General features: G+C 39.9%; 1 protein-coding gene across 3 annotated transcripts in view; it reads right to left on the reverse strand.

Moving 5' to 3' along the window:
- The window catches only part of waca (WW domain containing adaptor with coiled-coil a), a 133136-nt gene that overhangs the window by 99535 nt on the left and 11298 nt on the right, over positions 1–22303 (reverse strand). The gene's annotated exons all lie outside the window — the stretch shown is intronic.

A 22303-nucleotide genomic window follows, 5' to 3' on the forward strand; every position in this document is an offset into this window, starting at 1 on the left:
ACTAGCTCAAAAAATAGATACAATGGAAAACCATAACAGAAGAAATAACATAAAGATAGTGGGCCTTAAGGAAGATGAAGAAGGCAAAAATATGAGGGAGTTTATAAAAGAGTGGATCCCTAAGACCCTAGGATGTCCAGAACTACAGCAAGAATTGGAAATAGAAAGGGCACATAGAGTATTGGCCTCTAAACCACAACCACAACAAAAACCAAGATCTATTGTAGTAAAATTCCTAAGATATACTACAAGAGAAAAGGTACTGGAGAAGACAATGGAAAAAGTAAGAGAGGGCAACAAACCACTGGAGTATAAAGGGCAAAAAATCTTCATTTATCCAGATATAAGTTTTGAACTCCTAAAGAAGAGAAAAGAGTTCAATACAGCAAAGGCGATTTTATGGAAGAAAGGGTATAAATTTATACTAAAGCATCCAGCGGTATTGAAAATATTTATTCCAGGAAAACAAAACAGACTATTCTCGGATCCAGAAGAAGCACGAAAATTTGCAGAACAATTACAAAAATAGACTGAGGGAGGAAGACGGGTAATGAGAGTTAAGATGATCACAATTGATATGTATGTGGGTAAAGACAAAAATAGACTGAGGGATGAAGACGGGTAATGAGAGTAAAAATGATCACGATTGATATGTATGCGGGTAAAGAGGTATAAGAGTGAATAGAGACAAGGAGCATACGTGAATGTATCTGTACTTAGAGGAAAATATAGATAGTATAGACAAGAATTAATAAGGGAAGGTAATGGAATAGAGAGAATAAGGAGGGAATTAAAAGAGTGACCTTTGTGACATATGAAAAGTGAAATCTTTTCTGGGGGAGGCGGGGTGGGGGGAAATAGCGGTCACTGCAAAATCAGTTGACGCTTGCGAGTGGATTCGCAAATCCAAATGGAGAGGGGAGATGTGGTTGTCCGACAAGGGATAAAGGACAACTCAGGAGGTGAATGGGAGATTGGGAATAAATAAGATAGAAATAGGAGAATAAGGAAAATGTTGGATGTTGTAGGAATGTTGTCTTATAAAGAGTTGAAAATAAGAAAACAGAAATGGAAAAGGAGGAAAGGTAATGATGGAAAAACGGAAAGAGAAGATAAACAAAATATAAAAGGGCTACGCTGAACTATATGTCTTTAAATATTAATGGAATACATAACCAAATTAAAAGGAATAAACTACCAAATTTAAATGAATAAATGTATTCCATTAGAAAAAATAACATATTGGTTAAGAAATAATATTGAAATATTCGAACAAGTATAGGAGCCTTACATTAAATACAATAGCGAAAACCTACCGGGGACAAACATTACCTAAGTTGATGGAAGGAGAAGGAAAGAAAAGAATGGACTCAGTAGAATTTCTGGTGTAATTTTGTTGAATGACAACATTGTCTGACTGGATTAATGCAACCTAGATTGTATACCTAAAATGGATGAGAGGGGGGGTGGGGGGGTGGTTTGGGAGGAAAGGGGGGGGGGAGAAAAAGTCACTGTATATGTGTGAAAAAGAAATTGTGTATATCATGGCTAATGTGATTTATGGTGTGAAAAATAAAAAAAAATTAAAAAAAAAAAAGAAAAAAAAAACAAATAAGGTGCTGATCCACTATGACCCTAGTAAAGAAGTTACACTAGCCATGGATGCTTCGCCAGTGGGACGAGGAGTTGTACTATTCCAAATCACAGAAAAAGTGAACAACCAGTAGTGTATGTTTCGCAAACATTAACCACAAGTAAACGCAATTACGCCCAACAAGAAAAAGAAGGATTGGCAATAATTTTTGGAGTAAATAAATTCCACCAATAACTTTACGGAAAAAAATTCACCCTGATCACAGACGATAAGCCTCTTAGTTTTATTCTGGGGCCACACAAAGCTATATTAGTTGCATATAACTATGATATAAAACAAAGCAGGAACACTAAACAGCCATGCAGATGCCTCATCACGTATGCCGCTACCAGAGACAGAACAATGAGAAGAAATTATTAAATGGATAGCAGGGGCAGCTGCCATCATCCAAAAACAACAGAACAATTGCCCATTATAGCCCAGGTGATCGCAAAGGAAACCCAAAAAGAGGACACATTAAGCAAGATCCGATACTTCATTCTTAATGGGTGGCCCGAATCTGGAGTAATTCCAGGTCTAAAACCTGATCACATAAGCCGCCATGAACTATCAGTTGAAGAAGGATTTTACTATGGGGTACCTATTCAATTATTCCAGCCAAATGACAAACTATCATGTTATCAGAACAACTCCACAACCATCTGGGAATGGTACGAATGAAGGCACCGGGCCAGATGCATGGCTGATGGCCCTCCATAGACAGAGACATTGAAACAACAGTAAGAGAATGCAAAGTATGTCAGTCAATGCAGCCAAAAATGCCACAAGCCAAAGCTAACCCATGGAAATGGCCATCCAATTCCTGGCATCGGATTCATGTAGACTTCGCTGGACTATTCATGGGTGAGACTTTCCTAATAGCTGTGGACACACACTCCAAATGGCCAGTAGTTTCAGAGATGAAAAATACTAAAGCAGATCCCACGATTGACTGTCTACGAGCTATCTTTGCCACTTATGGACTATCTCGTGAATTAGTTATGGACAATTGGCCTCAATTTACATCAGAGCATTTTTTTAAATTATCCGCGACAACAATATCAGACATATTTTGTTGCACCCTATCACTGAAGTACAAACATTCAAAAAGCAATGAAAACCATGAAATTTCTAAATGCCTCCTGGACACACAAAATCACAGATTTCTTACTGGAATACAGAAAAAAGCTGCATTCTATCACAAAATGCACCCCAGCAGAACTAATGTTTGGCTGCAACCTACAGACCAAGCTGTCCACAGTTCATCCAGATCTGGGTCTCTGATTTACAAAAAGCAGCATCGCCACAGACCTCACCTAGAACATTAGAAGTGGGCGAGAAAGTTCTGGTACAAGATTATAGACAATATAAAAACCCATGGGTGGTAGGAGTAATCTTACAAAAATTGCGCCCCTGCTCACTCTGTTCTCGTGGTTGACAGATTGACTAATTACAGGTATTGACTGACACTACGGTCCATGAACTGCCTCAAGAACTAGAGGTGGTGGACTCAGACCTGCTGTGGCCTGCCCCAAAGACCAGCACAGCAAGCCATGCTGAGGCAGTCCAAAAGAGAAAGAAGACCACCTGAACGCTTTAAGGACTATGTGCCCTGATAATTATTATTAAATACTTTCCCTTTTATAATTACTTATGAGATGTATTCCAATTCTCACTTGTACTCCTGGGCCTGATGTAATCTTATTAGTTCAAAGGGGCACAGTCAGCATTTACTGCACAGTTGTGGGGGGGGGGGGGAAAGAGTGTTGGATACAAGCCCAACCTCTCCTGGGCATCATGATGCCCACATCATGATGTCACCCTTCCATATATATAATCCTGTATGTCAGTAACCAGGTTATTCCAATAGAAGTGAAGGATGAGAAAGCATTACATCTCCGAGTCTTAATTGTGTGAGTGCATGCACAACCTTCCTTACCATTGATTCAACCTGCAAGTTGATCTTTAGGAAATCCTGCACTTTGACTCCTGAATCCCTTTGGACATTAGTTTTCTGAATTCTCTCTCCATTAAGAATATGGTCTACTACTTTATTCCTTCAACTAAAGGACATGATCATACACTACTCTTCCATCTGTCACTTCTTAACCAATTTTCACAAACTGACCAAGTCCCTTCATGAATTCTACCCACTCCTCTACCCATCATCTGCAAACTTGGCCACAAAGCCATCAACTTAATTTATCTAAATCAGTGGTTCTCAACCTTGTTTTCCCCCACTCACATACCACTTTAAGTAATCTCTATGCCATTGGTGTTCTGTGATTAGTAAGGGATTGCTCAAGGTGGCATGTGAATAGAAAGGGAAGGTTGAGAATCACTGCTCTAGACCCAATTGTGACTGAAATATTTTGCATGAGAAAAATTGTCATTGGCCCATTTCTATGGCATTGGGAATACTTCAAGAAATATATGAGTGGGCAAAAAAAGGTTGAGAACCACTGATCTAAATCATTTATGCACAGTGTGAAAAGTAGGGGACCCAACAATGACCCTTGCTGAACACCACTAGTCACCAGCAGGCTACATCTGGGATACAATGTGAAGTTTTGGTTTCCTTACCTGAGAAAGGATATACTAGACTTGGAGATGGTGCAAAGGAGGTTTCCCACATTGATTTGGGAGATGAAGGTATCAGCCCAAGGAGAGACAAAGTTGCCTGGAACCATACTCACTGGGTGTTTAGAAGAATAAGAATTTTGGAGGAACATACAAAATTATGAAAAGAATAGATATGATAGAAGCAAGAAAGTGGTTTCCACTGGTAGGTAAGACTGATACGAGGGGATGTTGCATTAGAATTCAGAGAAGTAGGCTCAGGAAGCAATAGAAGTCAGTGTCCTGGAAGATCCATTGTTTCAGCGTGTCCCACTGAATTGATGTCCGTTTTCCTCGATTCTGATTTGTCCCTGCTGGTCCAGTCCTTCCCCACTACATCCATGATGCTTCACATGCCCTCCATTACTTCAACAACTTTCAGTTCCCCAAAATGACTGCCTCATCTTCACCATGAACTCCAATCTCTAACACACTTCCATCACCTATGACCGAAGACCTCAAAGCCCTTTGTTACTTTAACACAGACTCAATCAGTGCCCCTCCACCACCACTCTCCTCTGCATGGCAGACTCATTCTCACCCTCAACAAATTCTGTTTTAAGTCATCCCACTTTCTCCACAGGGAAGATTCCTCTACTCTTCCTCCACCATATTAAGGACTACATTGGATCCATTCCAATTTTCCAGTTGTAGCAAGGTCTACAGCAGATGCCATCTCACTGGTTCTACACAAAGCATTAGAACACTTGTACAGTAACAACACTTACGTCACAAGATGCTCTTTATAAATTTAAATTCAGACATGCAGCACAAGAGCCTGTGCCACCAGAGTACCCCAATTAACTTACAACCCCCACACATTTTTTTGAAATTGGAAGGAAACCGAAATACCAGAGGAAACCCACGCAGACATGGGGAGAAAAGACAAACTCATTACAGACAGCTCAGATTCGAACCTGGGTCGCTGGCCCTGCAATAGCATAACTGTATTGACTACCGTTCAGCATTCAATACCATCATCACCTCAAACTCCAAGACCTGGGCCCCAATACCCCATTGTGTAATGAGATCCTGGATTTCCTCACCTTCAGTCCACAATCAGAGAAGGCTGGTAAGAACTTCTCATCTACCATCTCTATCAGTACCGGAGCACCAGAGGGCTGTGTTCTTAACCCCTGCTCTATTAACTTTACACCCATGACTGTAGCCCAGTACGACAATAATACCAGTTACAAGTTGGCCAACAATACCACGGTAATGGGTTGTATAAAGGAAGGGGATGAGTCAGCATACAGGATAGAGATTCAAAATTTGACTGAATGGTATATCAACAGCCAGTGGGATCAGAGGTGGAGAGGGTGAGCAAATTTAAATTCCTGGGATTCACTATCTTGGAGAACCTTTCCTGGGACCAACACAATAATGTCATCTTGAAGAAAACACTTCCTCAAGAGTGTGGAGAGGTTTGGCATGACATGGAAAACCTTGGCAAACTTCTAGAGGTGTGTCTTGCATTGTGTGCTGACTGGCTACATCACAGCCTGGTATGGGGGCACCAATACCTCTAAGCAGAAAACTCTGCAAATGTTAGTGGACACATCCCACACATAACTGCTAGCATCAAAAAAGAGGTTATGGGGGGGAAAAGGGGAGAAAATGACATTAGGGTTAGGGAAATGTTTGTGTATGTTTTGGTCAGTATGGTTCATAGTGTGAAAAATAAAAAAAATTAAAAAAAGAAAGAGGTTTCAGTTCTACAAGATTCTTACCACCAGGTTCAGGAACAGTTGCTACCCTACAACATCAGATTCCGGAACAAACTCAATCAAAGACTCATTTCAGGACTCTTACTTTGTATTATTTATTACTGAATATTTATTTTCTATATGGCTCAGTTTGTATACATTTCTTTGTTTGTTTACAGTTATCTTTGTAAACACATCTTATCTTGAGTACAGTTTTTTTGCACTGAAAAGTAAAAATTCTGCCCGGCTTTAAGGAAATAAAAATCTCTGGGTTGTAAGTGATGTCATGTACGTAACTTGACAATAAATCTGAACTTTGAACTTAAATCTGACATGTGCCTCCTTCTTTGTCCTGACGAGCCCCCACGTACCTTGCCATTCACAGTTCCCTAAACCTACCACCTGGTTGTTCATAATACTTTCTCACTTTTAAAAGTTCCCATTCATTTGCTATTCCCTGATCTGCAAACAGCATCTCTCAATAAGCCTCTGCAAGATCCTTCCTACCTGAATTTCAGACCAGTCCTATATTTTCCATAACTATTTTAAAATAGACAATTATGATCATCGATTCCCAAAGTGCTCCCTCAATGACAGTTCAGTCACTTGCTCTATCTTATTCTCAAAGAGGAGGTTCAGTGTCAGTGTTGCCCATCAATATCAATGGCTTTTTTTTTCTTGGACACACTTAACAATTCAACTCCAAGACCTTGTGAGAGACCCAGTAAATATTAGGGAAGTTACAATCTCCCACCAACACTGCCAGAGCATTTTCAAAGCTATCTCCCTGCACATCTATTCTTCCAGTTCCCCTTGACTCAAAAATGTCTGAATGAACTTTGAATACAAAGGAAGATCAGGTACAAAGAGTTTGACAACCTGCACCATGACGCATAAAACTTAAAATCTAGAAGACCAACATATCTGAAAATATTCTTTGGAAAGCACATGCAAGAAATTACAATAATTTTTTCTTGAATTCAATTCATTAAAAATATACAAAATAAGAGCAGGAGTCAACTAATCATCCCTTTAGGACTGCTCCACCATTCAAAATGATCATAACAGACAATCCGCTTCAAATACCTTCTTCCCATATCTTTTAATTTTGAGGTATATTTAATAACTTGACCTCCATTGTTTTCAGTGGTAGGGAATTCCACAATTTCATCACATAAAAATTCATTTCCTGAATTCCATCTCATGTAGTCATGGTGTGACCCCTATCTCTGAACTATAGAAATCAAGAACAGCCTCTTTACATCACCCTATTGGATTTTTTTTTTAATATATCCAATCTGTTTCTTCTGTATTCCAGTAAGTCAAATTAACAATTTTTTCCCCCCTCATGCATCAGTCCAACCTTCTCTGAGTGTCTGGTAAACCTTTGTTGCATTGCTTCCATGACAAGAACATCTTTCCTAACAGACCAGAATTTGGTGCTCAAGTACTAAGCTCTTTGGAATTCAATGTCACAAGACACTTGGAATGTCAATGGTGAGAATGTCTAACAAAGTTTAATATTCATGCATAAGCGCAAAACCTTTAGAAATATTTCAGATTGTAAATTAGATTTTCCCAAGAGAAAAAAAAACTATACCATATGGTTGCAAAATGATATGCTCTACTAATTTATCGCTGAATGACAATTGAAAGTGGGAAACTCAAATGCTTGGAAACGTAACTATCACCTTTGATTGTGTCTTCATTCCTCTTCAATTTGAGCAGAAATTATCCAAACACATCAATTTCTGCATGAAATTATCCACTCACTGAAAGGAATTTAGCAAATATTAGCATTTCTCCCAAAAGATTCCCATTCACACAAACGAATAATTCTTGTACCCCATGCAAATCGCTTTTCCATCTCATTCTTTCACTTTCAGTCCAGTATTCCTCAAACATTAATGTCCTTCAAAATCAGTCTTCACTGTATTTTTGCCTCATTGGAATCAAATCCTTCAGGCCTGCTCAGCATTACAGATGACCAAACTTAGTTTTGATTTTGTACCCCATACATGGCCAGATTGAACTCCATCAGCCATTTCTTTGCCCAAATCTCCTACTGATCTATATCCTGTTGTATCCTTTAACCACACAGAACATTTGGCCCACAATATTATATTGACCAACAGAAACCTTCTCAATAAACTAAACATTCCCTAACTCACACCCGTAACCTACTTTTATTGTACCAATATGCATGACTAAGAGTCTTCTTAAGCATTCAAAGTATCCACTACTCTGTGTGAATAAACTTACCACTGTATGTCTCCCTTACACTTACTTTGTAGAGATATCCTCTGATATTTGCTATTCTCACCCCAAGAAAAAGGTGTTGCTGACCTATAAAGTCACCTCTCCTTCTTCGATTCAAAGAGAAAAGGCCTAGCTCTGTTAACCTTGCATCACAAATAGGAGTGGCCAGACAATCCGGCTTTTGAGCCCTCTGTCCTCCATCAGTCACCACCTCAAGCCAAATGTTTATTTGTCCTCCATTTGGGGGTGTAGGCCCTACACCCCCAAATGGAGGACAAATTAAGTGGCAGAAAAGGCACTTTCCCATTAAATGCACCATGTGCACCCATGTTTCTTCTCACACACATGCACGATAAGGGGAAAGTGTGACAGCAGTGCACAGAGTGCTGACTGGAGCATGTGCCAAAAGGGGGGGGGAAGTTTGACAGCAGCACCTGAGAGTTTCTGATGCTGACCCTACATGTCCTCCATTTTGGTAAGTTTGAAGTGACCACCCTAATCATAAAACAGACTCCAATCCAGGTAACATCCTGATAAATCTCCTCTGCACCCTCTTTATTACTTCCACATTCTTCCTGTTCTGAGGCAATATTCAAAGTAGGATTTACAAGAATGTTGCCTGGGTTTCAGAGTTTACGTTACAGGGAAAGGTTGAGCAGGATGGGACTTTATTCCCTGGAGGAAATAAGATGAGGGGTGATTTGATAGAAGTATTTAAAATTATGAGGGGGACAGATAGAATCAATATGAACAAATTTTTTCCATTGAGAGTGGGGGATGAATCAAACAAAAGGGCATGGATTGAGATTGAAGGGGGAAAAAGTTTGGGGGAAATATGAGGGGAAAGCATGAGGGGAAATTTCTTTCTCAGAGGGTGGTGGGTGTGTGGAATGAACTTCCAGTCGAAGTAGTAAATGCAGGTTCGATTTTAATACTTAAGGAAAAGTTGGATGGGTACATGGACAAGAGTGGTGTGGAGGGTTATGGGCCAAATGCGGGTCAATGAGACTAGGTGGTAGAAGATGTTCAGTATGGACAAGATGGGCCAAAATGGCCTGTTTCTGTGCTTTAATTGTGATATAGTTATATGATTATACTAAGGCTATCTGTAAAATGTGCAAGGATTATATTCTTTTCTTTCAATTCCTCTATCACTATTGTACCTGCTCCCAAGATGACGTCTTCCAGTCCTGATCATCCAACATGTCCTCCTTGTTGCAAAGCAATGGCTTTCCCTCTATTATCAACTCAGCCCTTACCTGCATCTCCTCCATTTCTTGCTCATATGCCCTGGCCCTCTCACAAAACAAAAACAGGATTTCCCAATGTACTCAACGACCACCCCACCAGAATCCACATCCAACACGACTCCACAATTTACATCTCCTACAACATGATCCCACTACCAGAATATCTTCGCCTCTCCTCACCACCTTTGACAGGGATCACTCAACCTCAACCACTCATCACTTCCCCCTTGGCGTCCTCCCCTGCAGCCACAGGAAATGCCACACATGCACCTGCACCTCCACCCTCACCATCATTTGGGTCCCCAAACTGTCCTTCCAAGTGAAACAACTCTTCACTGTGAATCTGTGGAAGTTATCTACTGTATCCAGTGCTCCCATTGTGGCCTTCACTACATCAGAGTGATTGGATGCACACTGAGAGATCACTTCGCCAAGCACCTTCGCCCTCATCAATGATAGTGATCTCCCAGTGGCCAATCATTTCAATTCTGCACTCCACTCCTACGCTGAGATGTGTGTCCATGGCCTCTTGCACTGCCAAATCAAGGCCACGTGCACATTGAAGGACCTAATATTACATCTGGGCACTCTCCAACCAGATGGCATAAACATCAATTTCTCCGGTTTCTGCTATCTCACTCCTTGTTCTCCCTCTCTTCCCTATCCTTGTCTTCTTTCCTCCAGCTCTCCACCCCTTTTGCTTTCCATTCACCAACTCCCCATTTGCTGGTGTTCCCTCCCTCATCCTGCCTGTGGAAATTTATTCCTCCCTCTACCATTTTGTTTGGGTGCCTGCCGACATCTTCATGAAGGATTCAAGCCTGAAACATTGGTTATGTATCTTTATCTTTCTCTAGCATCGTGTTTTTACAATATTCCAAGTGTGGTCTAACCAGTTTTATAGAGCTCACGACCACCTCAACACTCTTGAACTCAATCCTTTGAAGGCCAGAACACCACCAGCCTTCTTAACTACCCTATCAACCTGCACTGCAACCCTGAGAGAGCTAGTGATTTGAACTCCAAGTTTCCTCTGCTCTTTCAAATTGCAAAGAATTCTGCCTTCAAGTTTGACCTTCCAAAATGCATCACTTCACACTTATCCAGTTTGAATTCCATTTGTCTCTTTAACACCCAACTCTGCATCCTGTCTATATCCTGTTGTAATTTAAAAAGCCTAAAGAGCAGGGTTCCCAGAACTTGTCCACTTGTCACACCTCAAGGCAGAATACATTTCATCCACTATCTTGCTTTCTCCAGGAAAACCAATTCTGAATCCACACATCCAAGTTTTCAGGGATCACATGCCACATGGAGGTCTTTGTCAAATGCCTTGCTAAAATCCATATACACCACATTTACCACACTACCTTCATCAATTACTTTTGTTACTTCTTCAAGAAGCTCTTTGAACCACCTACACAAAGCTGCCCTGACTATCCCTGAGACTATATTTCTCTAAATGCTCGTAAATCCCATCCCCAAGATTCATCTCCAATAGTTTGTCCACCACTGACACAAGACTCACTGGTCTACAATTCCCAGATTCTCTCCATAACATTTTTTAAACAAGGGGGAGATATTTTCCATTCTTAAATCCTCTGAGACCATTCCTGTGGATAGCGAGGACACAAGGATCATTGGCAAAGACCCTGCAATCTCTTCCCTCACTTCCTATAGTAACCTAGGGTAAATCATATCTGGTCCCAGGGTCTTGTCAATCCTTATATCTTAAAGAATATTTGGCACTTCCCCCTTCTTAACCACAATGTGCTCTAGCACACAAGCTTGTTCTAGTGACCTCATAGTGACTAAGATCCCTCTATCAGGTGAACACTCTAGTATTCATTTCATTTCAGACCTCCCTTTCCTCTTCTGCTTCCTTGTTGCTCCCTTTACCCTTAAGCAGCCCTACTCTTGCCATCCTTCTGTTCTATACATATGCATAGAAGGCCTCATTTTTCCATAATCCAATTTGCCAAGGCTTTATTGTGCCCCCTTCTAGCTCTTCCAAGTCCTTTCTTGTATTCCTTCCTGGCTAGCATACAATTTTCATGATCCCTTCCTGAACCTTCTGTATGTTTCCTTCCTCCTCTTAACAAGCTGTCTCCTCTTTTTTGTCAATCTTATCCAACCATTTTTTTCCATACCTCAGTGAGATAAACCTATTCAATCCTAGACAATTTAATCTTTCATCATAAGTCAACCCCTTCATCCCAGGGATCAACCTAGTAAACCTCCTCTGGACCTTCTCCAAAGCCAGAATATCCTTCCTCAAATATGGAGACCAGAACTGGACACAGTACTCCAGGTGTAGTCTCACCAGTACCTTATACAGTTGCAACATTACCTCCCTACTCCTGAATTCAATTCCTCTAGCGATGAAGGCCAACATTCCATTTGCCTTCTTAATAACCTGCTGCACCTCCAACCTAACTTTTTGCAATTCATGCACAAGCACTCCCAACTCCCTCTGCACAACAGCATGCTGTGGTTTTTCACACTTTAAATAATATTCAGCTCTTTTATTTTTCTTGCCAAAGTGGATAACCTCGCACTTACTAACATTGTACTCCATCTGCCAGACTTTTGCCCACTCATCCAGCTTAACTATATCCCCCTGCAGACTCTCCACATCCTCATTACAATTTGCTCTTCCACTCAATTTGGTGTCATCCGCAAACTTGGCTACACCACATTTTGTCCCCTCCTCCAAGTCATCAATGTAAATGATGAACAGTTGTGGGCCTAACACTGACCCCTGCGGCACCCCACTTACCACTCTCTCCCAACCTGAAATACTCCCATTTATCCCGACTCTCTGACTCCTGACAGACAACCAATTTTCAATCCAGGCCAATATACTTCCCCGGACTCCACTTTCCTGTAATTTACTGATAAGTCTCTTGTGCGGCACCTTATCAAACGCTTTCTGGAAATTCAAATATACAACATCAACCTGTTCCCCTTTATCCACCGCATCCATTATATCCTCAAAGAATCCAAACAAGTTTGTCAAACAAGATCTTCCCTTTCTAAAACCATGCTGTGTCTGCCTGATTGAACCCTTACGTTCCAAAAGTTTCACTATTTCATCTTTAATGATGGCTTCAAGCATTTTTCCAACAACAGATGTCAAGCTAATTGGCTGATAATTTCCAGTCTTCTGCCTGCATCCCTTCTTAAAAAGTGGTGTGACATTTGCTGTCTTCCAATCTGCCGGGACCTGCCCAGAATCCAAGAAATGTTGGTATATGACCACCAATGCATCAACTGTAACTTCTACCATTTCCTTCAGAACCCTTGGATGCATATCATCAGGACCAGGTGATTTGTATGGCTTTAGTCCCATTAGTTTCTCCATCACTACTTCCTTTGTAACAACTATTTTATCAAGGCTCTCCGCAACATTCGCATCCTTAACTTTGCACTTGGGCATACTGGATGTGTCTTCCACCGTGAAGACTGACACAAAATATTTGTTTAATCAACTTTAAACATGAAAATAGAATCAAACTTTAACTTAACTCTAACTTAACTAACCTAAATGAACCCCCTTCTAATTCTAAGCGCACATGTATGTAATGTATGTATAAATTTAAGAAAAGTTCTTTGGTTCTTTAAGCCTCAGCCATTTCCTCATTTTTTGCTATCAGTTTTCCTTTCTCATCCTCCAAGGGTCCCATGTTAACTCTGGCCACCCTCTTCCATTTTATATATATTTATAACATTTTTTGCTTTCTTAATATATTTCCGAGGTTGCAATATTTATTTCAATCGTTACCCATTCCTATACCAACAAAGTTTTTTCAAGAATTAAATACAAGTGTAAGAAAATTTATTTGGCATGATAAAATGTCAAAGATAGCTTTGGAAAAATTAACCGAAATTTGATCAGGGAGGATAATGGTTGCAGAATTAAAAAAATTATAAAGCAGCTCAATTAAGATTTCTATCCTCCGGTTATCAAATTGGGGAGAAGACAGCGTGGGTACATATTGAAATGAATAATATAGGAGAAACTAATCCAGAACAATTTTTGTATAAATGGAACAAGGAACCTTTGAAAAGAGTACCAATTTTAAAACATTTATTCAAGATATGAAATGGAATTGACATACAAAGAGGAATTAAGAATTACCAAACAGCTAAGATGATAAAGCGGAATCCACTTACTCCTTTTACATTAAATAATACACAATATTGGGATAAAGTGAATAAAAGATTGTTTCTTAGGTTCTTTTTTCTTGACTTCTGAACAAATGAAAGAGAAATACAACAAACCAAATAAAACTATTTTTTTCAGACTATCAGCTTAAATCATATTTAAAAAAGAAATTAGGTGTGAATTTTAGACTTCCAAAACTGAGCCTATTTGAGTATTTAATACAGGTACACAGTCCTTTATCCATAACCCTTGGGGGAAAGTGTGTTCCGAATTTCGGATTTTTCCTGATTTCAGAAAGCCAGATTTAAGCCAACGCAAATTATGCTGCCGTATCTACCCCCACCCCCTTCCAGTCGCGTTGCCGTCTCCACCCCCTCCGCCCACCCGTCTCGCGCAGCCAGTCTCCCCCCTCACCCACCCGACTCGCGCTGTCAGTCTCTCACCCGCCTGACTCACACTGCCAGTCTCCCACCCTCCAGATAAAGGATTGCTTACCTATATTGAGAAATTTATTTCTAATATGTATAGACAATTTCAAGACAATGCAAAAAAAGGATCTATTTAAAAATCAAAAAAAAAATGGAAAAGATTTAAATATACAAATTGATGATGAGGCCTGGTCAAGATTGAGCCAGGAGAGTGTAGCTAATACAATTAATGTTAGATATCAAATGGTACAACAAATTTTTATTATTATTATTTTTTTTTTACACCAATTATGCTACACTCCATACAAATTACATGGCCTTAATTCAAATTGTTCTGACCAATGTTTCAGATATAACAAACAAACAGGAACTTTACTACATGCAGTTTGGTTTTGTGACAAATTATTGGGACAGATTATGAAAATACAGACACCAAAAGATCCCAGAATATTTTTGCTTGATGATTTATATAGGATATAAATTGAAGTTAGACAAATATCAATTAAAATTTTTGAGTGTAGCAATAGTGTGGCATGGAAATATATGGCAGTAACATGAAAGTCAGATAATTTATATGGTTGGATAGGTGGCATACAGAAATTCAAAATTGTATACCAATGGAAAAGATTACATATAATTTAAGAAATCAACCTGAGAAATGTTATATAATTTAGAAACCAAATATAGATTTCATCAGTAAGAGGCCATCCACATCGTCCATAACATCCATTCCTCCCAATTAATATGTACAGGATAGAATAATATTTTAGAAATGATAAATAAATTCAGATGTTTTCCCTTTTTCATTGGGGAAGGGGGGATATAAAGAAATATATATCATTTTGTATCATTTTATTATATTGTATTGTTGATGATGCAAATGAAAAATAAAATTTTCAAAAAACAAAAGAATTTGACAAGGTAGAAACATAAAGTTGATGTTTCTCCTGGCTGAGTTGCCGAGAATCAGAAATTCTTTAAGTCTTGGGGCCAGACATTAAGGATAGATGAAAAATAAATTGTTCCAAGAGGATAGCAAATCTTCAGCATTCACTACTGTAATGGATTATAAATATTTGGAGAATTTGGTAATATTTTAGGGAATTTGGTAAGATTTAGAGTAGGTTACATATATACACACACATTTTAAAAAAAGATCTTAATTGAAAGAATGAAGAAATATTGAAGATCTCTGGAGAATGTTATGTACATTCACAAGTAGGTGTTAATTGAATTGATGTCATAAAATGAATGACCATTGTATGGAAGTGGAGCCAGGATAGCTACAAGTACCTTTCTGCAGGGTGCTTACAGGAAGGTCACTCCTGGGTTTAGTTTATCTAACAGCTTGAGCAAAAGAAAGAACTATAGAACTCCTGTTGTTTACTGAAGAAGGTGGGGGTTTTGCAAGTGAGTGAGTCACATGTTTTTGCTGAAAGTTTCAGTTGGAGAAAGAGAGAGAGAGAGAGAGAGAGAGAGAGAGAGAGACTCTCTCAGTCAGCTCGTGTGCATGAGACACTAAAGCAGCTGAACAGTGCAAGCCAAGAAGAGCTGGTTGAAAACAAAGTTCCAAAGCAGTAGATGGCTGGAAGTGCTATCTGTCTGGTGTTTCTCTTGAGATAAGAGGAATGCAACTCTGTGGTAGCTTGAAGAAAGAAGTTACCACTGGAAGACCCTGATGGGGCAAGTTTCATCAGTGAGACACTGAGGTGACTAATGGTGGTACCTCAGTTGTGGAAATTCTGAAACAACAAATCTCTCTCTGCAAACCCACAAGAACCTTCCTGAGCGGTAAACATTTACCTTTCAAGCACCAAAGCCTGGTGAACTTTATACATGTTAAATTCTGTGCACAGTATAAGAATTGCCTGTATCCAGAAAACTTGGAAGAAGGAAAAGTGAGACTGAACTGTGAACCAAAGAACTTTTCTTAAATTTACACACACATTACATACATGTGTGCTTAGAATTAGAAGGGGGTTCATTTAGGTTAGTTAAGTTAGAGTTAAATTAAAGTTTGATTCTATTTTCATGTTTACAGTTGATTAAAAATAACTTTTGTTTTAAAAACCACTTGTCTTGGTGAATGTCTATCGCTGCTGGGTTTTGGGGTCCTTTGGGCTCGTAACACTACCCAAGGGCATTGTGAATGATAAGTAATGGAGTTATTTATGACAGAGATGGATACATTTCTTTTGGTATTCAGGATATTGATAAAGAGTGCTGGAAAGTGGAGTTGAAGTCAAACAGCAGTCATACCATTTACTGAATGGTAGAGCAGGCACAAGGAGCCAAATGGACCAACTTTGGTTTATACTATTGTCCCCACCACCACCACCAATAGTCAACTAGATTTAAAGAAACAAATATGCAAGTTAACAAACACCTGTCAGAATAATAGGGTCATAACAGGTGTTTTCAACTTTCCTCATGTTGACAGGGATGTTCACAGTGCAAAGAGCTTGGATAGGGTAGAATATTAAATGCATCAACAAAGTTTTCTCAAAGAATATGTCGACTGCTCTACTAGAAGAGGCACAACAATGAACCTATTCTTGGGAAACAAGACAGATCATGTGATTCTGCTCCCTTTGGGAGCAGTGACCATTACTGTGTTTTAAAATAGTTCTGGAGAAAGATAGGACTGATTCACAAGAAAAGGTCCCAAACTGGACAAAGATCTATTTTAGAGGCATTATGCAGGAACTTGCAGAAGTTGATTGTGAGAGGCCCTTTGGAGGTTCGGAGACAACTGACAAGTGTGAGGTTTTTAAAAATTAGAGATCAAGAATTCGAAGAACACATTAGAGATAAGGACAAGCCTGGAAACCCTGGTGGACGAGGGATATTGAGGACTAGAGTGAAAAGTAGGGAGGCATTTATCAAGCCTAGACAACTGGAATCAGCGGAATCCCAAGGATTATAGAGTACTTAAAATTGTAAGAGTAAAGAGGACCCATATTTGTTACTCTGATAAACGTTCAGGGAAATCCAACAAGATTCAAGTATATGAAGCGCAGAAGAATAACTACAAAGAGAATAAGGCCACTGAAAGATCAACAAACTTATCCAACTATGGAGCCACAGAAGATGTATTTACTAGAGAAAAACAGATACAAGGAAACCCAGGGATGTCCTGAAGAGAAACAGAAAAGTTTCAAATGCTGGAATCTTGAGCAGACAAAGAATTGCTGGAGGAACTCAGTAGGGCAGACAGGATCCATGGATAGAAATGATCAGCCAAACTTTTAAGTCAGAACCCTGTATCAAAAATCTGACTGAAGTAAAAATACATATTGAAAGGGGGAAAGAAGCTGCAGGAGAGTTCCAGAGGTGATATGACAGGTGTGAGAGTTGAAGGCATGCCTGTGCCACGCGACAGTGAGAGAAAGAATAGAATGAGATGGAGGATGAAGGGATGGAGCAAAGGACAGGGATTCAAGTCTGTGGATCACTGGGACCATTTTTTTGGGGTAGGTGTGACCTGTACAAAAAGGATGGGTTGCATTTGAACCACAGAGGGACCAGGATTCTGGCGGGGAAGTTTGCTCGGGTTACTCAGGAGACTTTAAACTAGAATGGCTGGAGGGAGGGAACCAAATGATGGAGAACAGCAAGGAGAAGATTAGAGTGCAATCAGAGAAAGCTTGTAGGCAAAAGATCATGAGAGGTGTTGGTAAAGATAGGGGCCTACAGGAAGTAAACAGTGGGAAATCTCTAAAATGCATATATTTTAATGCTAAAACCATTGTAAGGAAGGTGGATGAGCTGAAGGTATGGATTGACACTTGGAAGTATGACGTAGTAGCGATTAGTGAAACATGGTTACAGGAGGGATGTGACTGGCAGCTAAATATTCCTGGATTTAGTTGCTTTAGGTGTGATCGAACTGGGGGGGGGGGCAAGAGAGGGTGGGGTGGCACTACTTGTTCGAGAAAATATTACAGCGGCGCTTAGGTGCGATAGAATAGAAGGCTCGTCCAGGGAGGATATTTGGGTGGAATTGAGGAATGGGAAAGGGAAGGTTACAATTATAGGGGTGTATTATAGACCACTGAATGGGGAACGTGAATTAGAGGAACAAATTACTAGGGAGATAGTAGATATTTTTAAGAAGCACAGGTTCGTGATTGTGGGAATTTTAATTTTCCGAATATTAATTGGGAAATCCATTCCGTGAAAGGGCAGGATGGGTTGGAGTTTGTGAAATGTGTCCAGGATAGCTTTACGTCAAAACGTGGAGGTGCCAACTAGAGAGAGAGAGCTGTGTTGGATTTACTGTTGGGGAATGAGATGAGTCAGGTGACAGAGGTATGTGTGGGGGAGCACTTCAGGTCCAGTGATCATAGTGCCATTAGCTTCAAGGCAATTATGGAAAAGGATAGGTCAGGGCCCAGAGTTGAGGCTTTTGAGTGGGGAAAAGCTAGGTTTGAGGAGATGCGAAAGGATTTACAAGGGGTGGATTTGGACAATTTGTTTTCTGGGAAGGATGTAATAGAGAAATGGAGGGTCTTTTAAAGGAGAGGTTTTAAGAGTACAAAATCTTTATAAACCTGTTAGGTGGAAAGGAAGGTCAAAAATTTGAGAGAGCCATGGTTCTCAAGGGATATTGAAAACTTGGTTCGAAAAAAGAGGGAGTATTACAAGATAAGAAATAGGGGAAAAAAGGAGATGTTTGGGTACTATACTGAATGTAAAAAGAACCTTAAGAAAGAAATTAGAAAAGCTAAAAGAAGGTATGAGGTGGCTATAGCAAGCAGGGTGAAAAAAAAATCCAAAGGGTTTCTACAAACATGTAAATACCAAAAGGAAAGTGAGAGGTAAAATTGGTCCAATAGTGAATCAGAATGGATAAATGTGTGTGGAGCCAAAAGAGATGGGGGAGGTCTTGAACAATTTCTTTTCCTCAGTATTTACTAAGAACGATATTGAACTGTGCAGAGTAAAGGAAGCAAAGGGGGTATATATGGAGACTATAGTGATTAAGAAAGAGGTAGTACTGGAGCTTTCGAAACATATAAAGGTGGATAAGTCTACAGGTCCTCACAGGATTTTCGCCAGGTCCTTGAGAGAAGTTAGTGAGGAAATAGCGGAGGCTCTGGCAGTGATTTTTCAAATGTCATTAGAGATTAGTGCCGGAGGATTGGCATGTTGCGCATCTGGTTCATTTGTTTAAAAAGGGTTCGAGGAGCAAGCCTAGCAATTATTGGCCTGTAAATTTGATGTCTGTGGTAGGTAAATTGATGGAAAGCGTTCTTAGAGATAGTAATATATAAGTATATGGAGGGACAGGGTCTGATCAGGGACACTCAACACGGATTTGTGCGTGGAAGGTCGTGTTTGACCAATCTTGTTGAATTTTTTGAAGAGGTGACTAGGAATGTTGATGAGGGTAGAGCAGTGGATGTTGTCTATATGGACTTCAGTAAGGCTTTCAATAAGGTTCCACATGGGAGGTTAGTTAGGAAGGCTAAGTCCTTTGGTATTAATTTGGAGATATTCAAATAGATTCAACAGTGGCTGAAAGGATGGTGCCAGAGACCAGTAGATAATTGTTTGTCAGGATGGAGGCCAGTGACAAGCGGTGTAACTCAGGGTTTGGTATTGGGACCGTTGATGTTTGTCATATATATTAATGATCTGGAGGATGGGGCGGTAAATTGGATTAGTAAATATGCAGATGATACTAAAATAGGGGGAATTGTGAATGATGAAGAGGGTTTTCAAAGATTGCAGAGGGATTTAAACTGCTTAGAGGAGTGGGCAGAAAGATGGCAGATGGAGTTTAATGCTGATAAGTGTGAGGTGCTTAATTTTGGAAAGAATAATCAAAGCAAGACATGTGTGGTAAATGGGAGGGCATTGAAGAATGCAGTGGAGCAGAAAGATCTAGGAATAACGGTGCATTGTTTCCTGAAGGTAGGAGCGCATGTGGATAGGGTGGTGAAGAAGGCCTTTAGTATGCTTGCCTATATAAATCAGTGCATAGAATATAGGAGTTGGGAAGTAATGATGATACTGTCCAAGGCATTGGTGAAGCCAAATTTAAAGTACTGTGTGCAGTTCTGGTCACCGATTTATAGGAAGGATATTAACAAGATAGAGAGAGTGCAGAGAAGATTTACAAAAATGTTGCCTGGGTTTCAGCATCTGGATTACAAGGAGAGATTGAGCAAATTAGGTCTTTATTCCTTGGAACGTAGAAGGCTGAGAGGGGATTTGATAGAGGTGTTTAAGATAATGAGAGGGATAGATAGAGTTGATGTGGAAAGGCTTTTCCATTGAGAGTAGGAGAGATGGATACAAGAGGTCATGGGTTGAGAGTTGATGGGCAAATGTTTAGGAGTAACATGAGGGGGAACTTCTTTACTCAGAGAATGGTGGTGGAGGCAGGGTCAATTTTGTCATTTAAGAAAGTGTTGGATAAGTATATGGATGGGAGGGAGATGGAGGGATATGGGCAGAGTGCTGGTAAGTGGGTTAAGAGGAGGGTACTTGGATCAGTGCGTACTAGAAGGGCCAAATTGGCCTGTTTCCATGCTGTAATTGTTATATGGTTACATGTAAAAGGAGAAATCATTAAAGAAGGAAGAGGGGGTGGGAGCGGGAGAGAAGAAAAATGAGGATGAGGAAAAGGGAGCAGGAGAGGGAGAAAAATTGAATATCAGAATAGGCAAAGAGATGGAAACAGTGGAATCAGATAGAATTTGGAAAAAGTCACCCAATCTGCATTTTGACTCACCAATGTAGAGGAGGGTGGGTGAATTAGATTGAGTGACTTCGTCACCAAAAACCTATGCTGTTTGTGATTCTAAAGTTGGCTTCACTTTAATTTAGAGCAAGTTCAGTATCTTGTACAGTATAGAACTGTACCAGCTACAGCCTCCAGAATCACCCAACACTCCAATTGAGGAAAGTACAGATTACATATTAACCTATGTATATAGTGTATATTTACAATGTATTACATTATATAGTACTGTACATTATTAACCTACTTAACCTATATATTACCTTGCCATACATTAGCTGAAATACAGCCATACATTAGCATTTGTACAGTATTTGGCTATTTAGTCAATACAGGTACAAAACAGTATCACATGTAGCTTTACTAAGTGTATATAGTGTTAGCACAACATCCATATCGCATAACGTCCTATTTCACGGATGTCATGCGACACATGACTGTATATTCCTCCTAGATACTCTTAAGCCTAAAGGCAAGAACATGTTTTTTTTTCTGATTTTAGGAAAACTTCACCCATGTATGATTCTTTTAAATCTATTTTTGCAATCAATTTCCCACCTGCACCTAATGATTGCTCCATTTTTCTGTCTCTTAACCTCTCACACCTTGTTCTTCACCTCTGGACCTCTGCCCGGGTTTTTTAACCCCTTTTTTTTTAATCTTAAGTTTTGAGAAAGGAACTGACTCCAAACATTTTTTGACTGATCATGGATGCTACCTAGCCTACTGATTTCCTCCAGCAGTTCTTTCTCTGCTCATGTCTTGAAGACTCTACATTTCAGAAGATGAGTTCTCAAAATGCATTAAGGTAGACAAATCCCCAGGGCCTGATCAAGTGAATTCTTGAACATTGTGGGAAGCTTGATGGTTAGCCACAGAGAAAGTGCCTTCATTTATGAAAGGGTGCAAGTAAAAGCCTGGAAATCAAAGGCCAATGAGCCTAACATCAATGAGGGGCAATTTATTGGAAGGGATACTGAGGCAATGGGATGAAAATGCATCAGGAAAAACAAGGACTGATTAGAGATAATCAGCATAGCTTTGGGCCAAGGATAGCAGATGGAATTTCACTTGGACAAATATGCAGTGTTGATTTTTTGGAGATTATAGGGCATGACTTGCACAGTACATGGCCAAGCCTTAGAGTCGTGTAGAACAGAGACCAAGGGGTGTAGGTACGCAGGGGTGGCACTGTATATGTGCAGCAGTTAGCGCTGCGCATATATGTCAGTGATCGGGACTAGGTTTTGAATCCTGCACTGTCTGTAAAGAGTTTGTACGTTCTCACAAGTCTGCTTGGGCTTTCCGCTGGGGATCTGGTTTTTTCCCCATTGTCCAACACATACAGGGGGGTGTAGGTTAATTAGGTGTAAATTGGGTGGCATGGACTCATGAGCTGAAATGGCCCGTTACCATGCTGTATATCTAAACTCAACATTTAAAATGTTTAAATTTAAAATGTAAAAATACTTCCAATAGGTGGTGTCAG

The sequence above is a fragment of the Narcine bancroftii genome, chromosome 1 (assembly GCF_036971445.1).
Source record: "Narcine bancroftii isolate sNarBan1 chromosome 1, sNarBan1.hap1, whole genome shotgun sequence".
NCBI lineage: Eukaryota > Metazoa > Chordata > Chondrichthyes > Torpediniformes > Narcinidae > Narcine > Narcine bancroftii.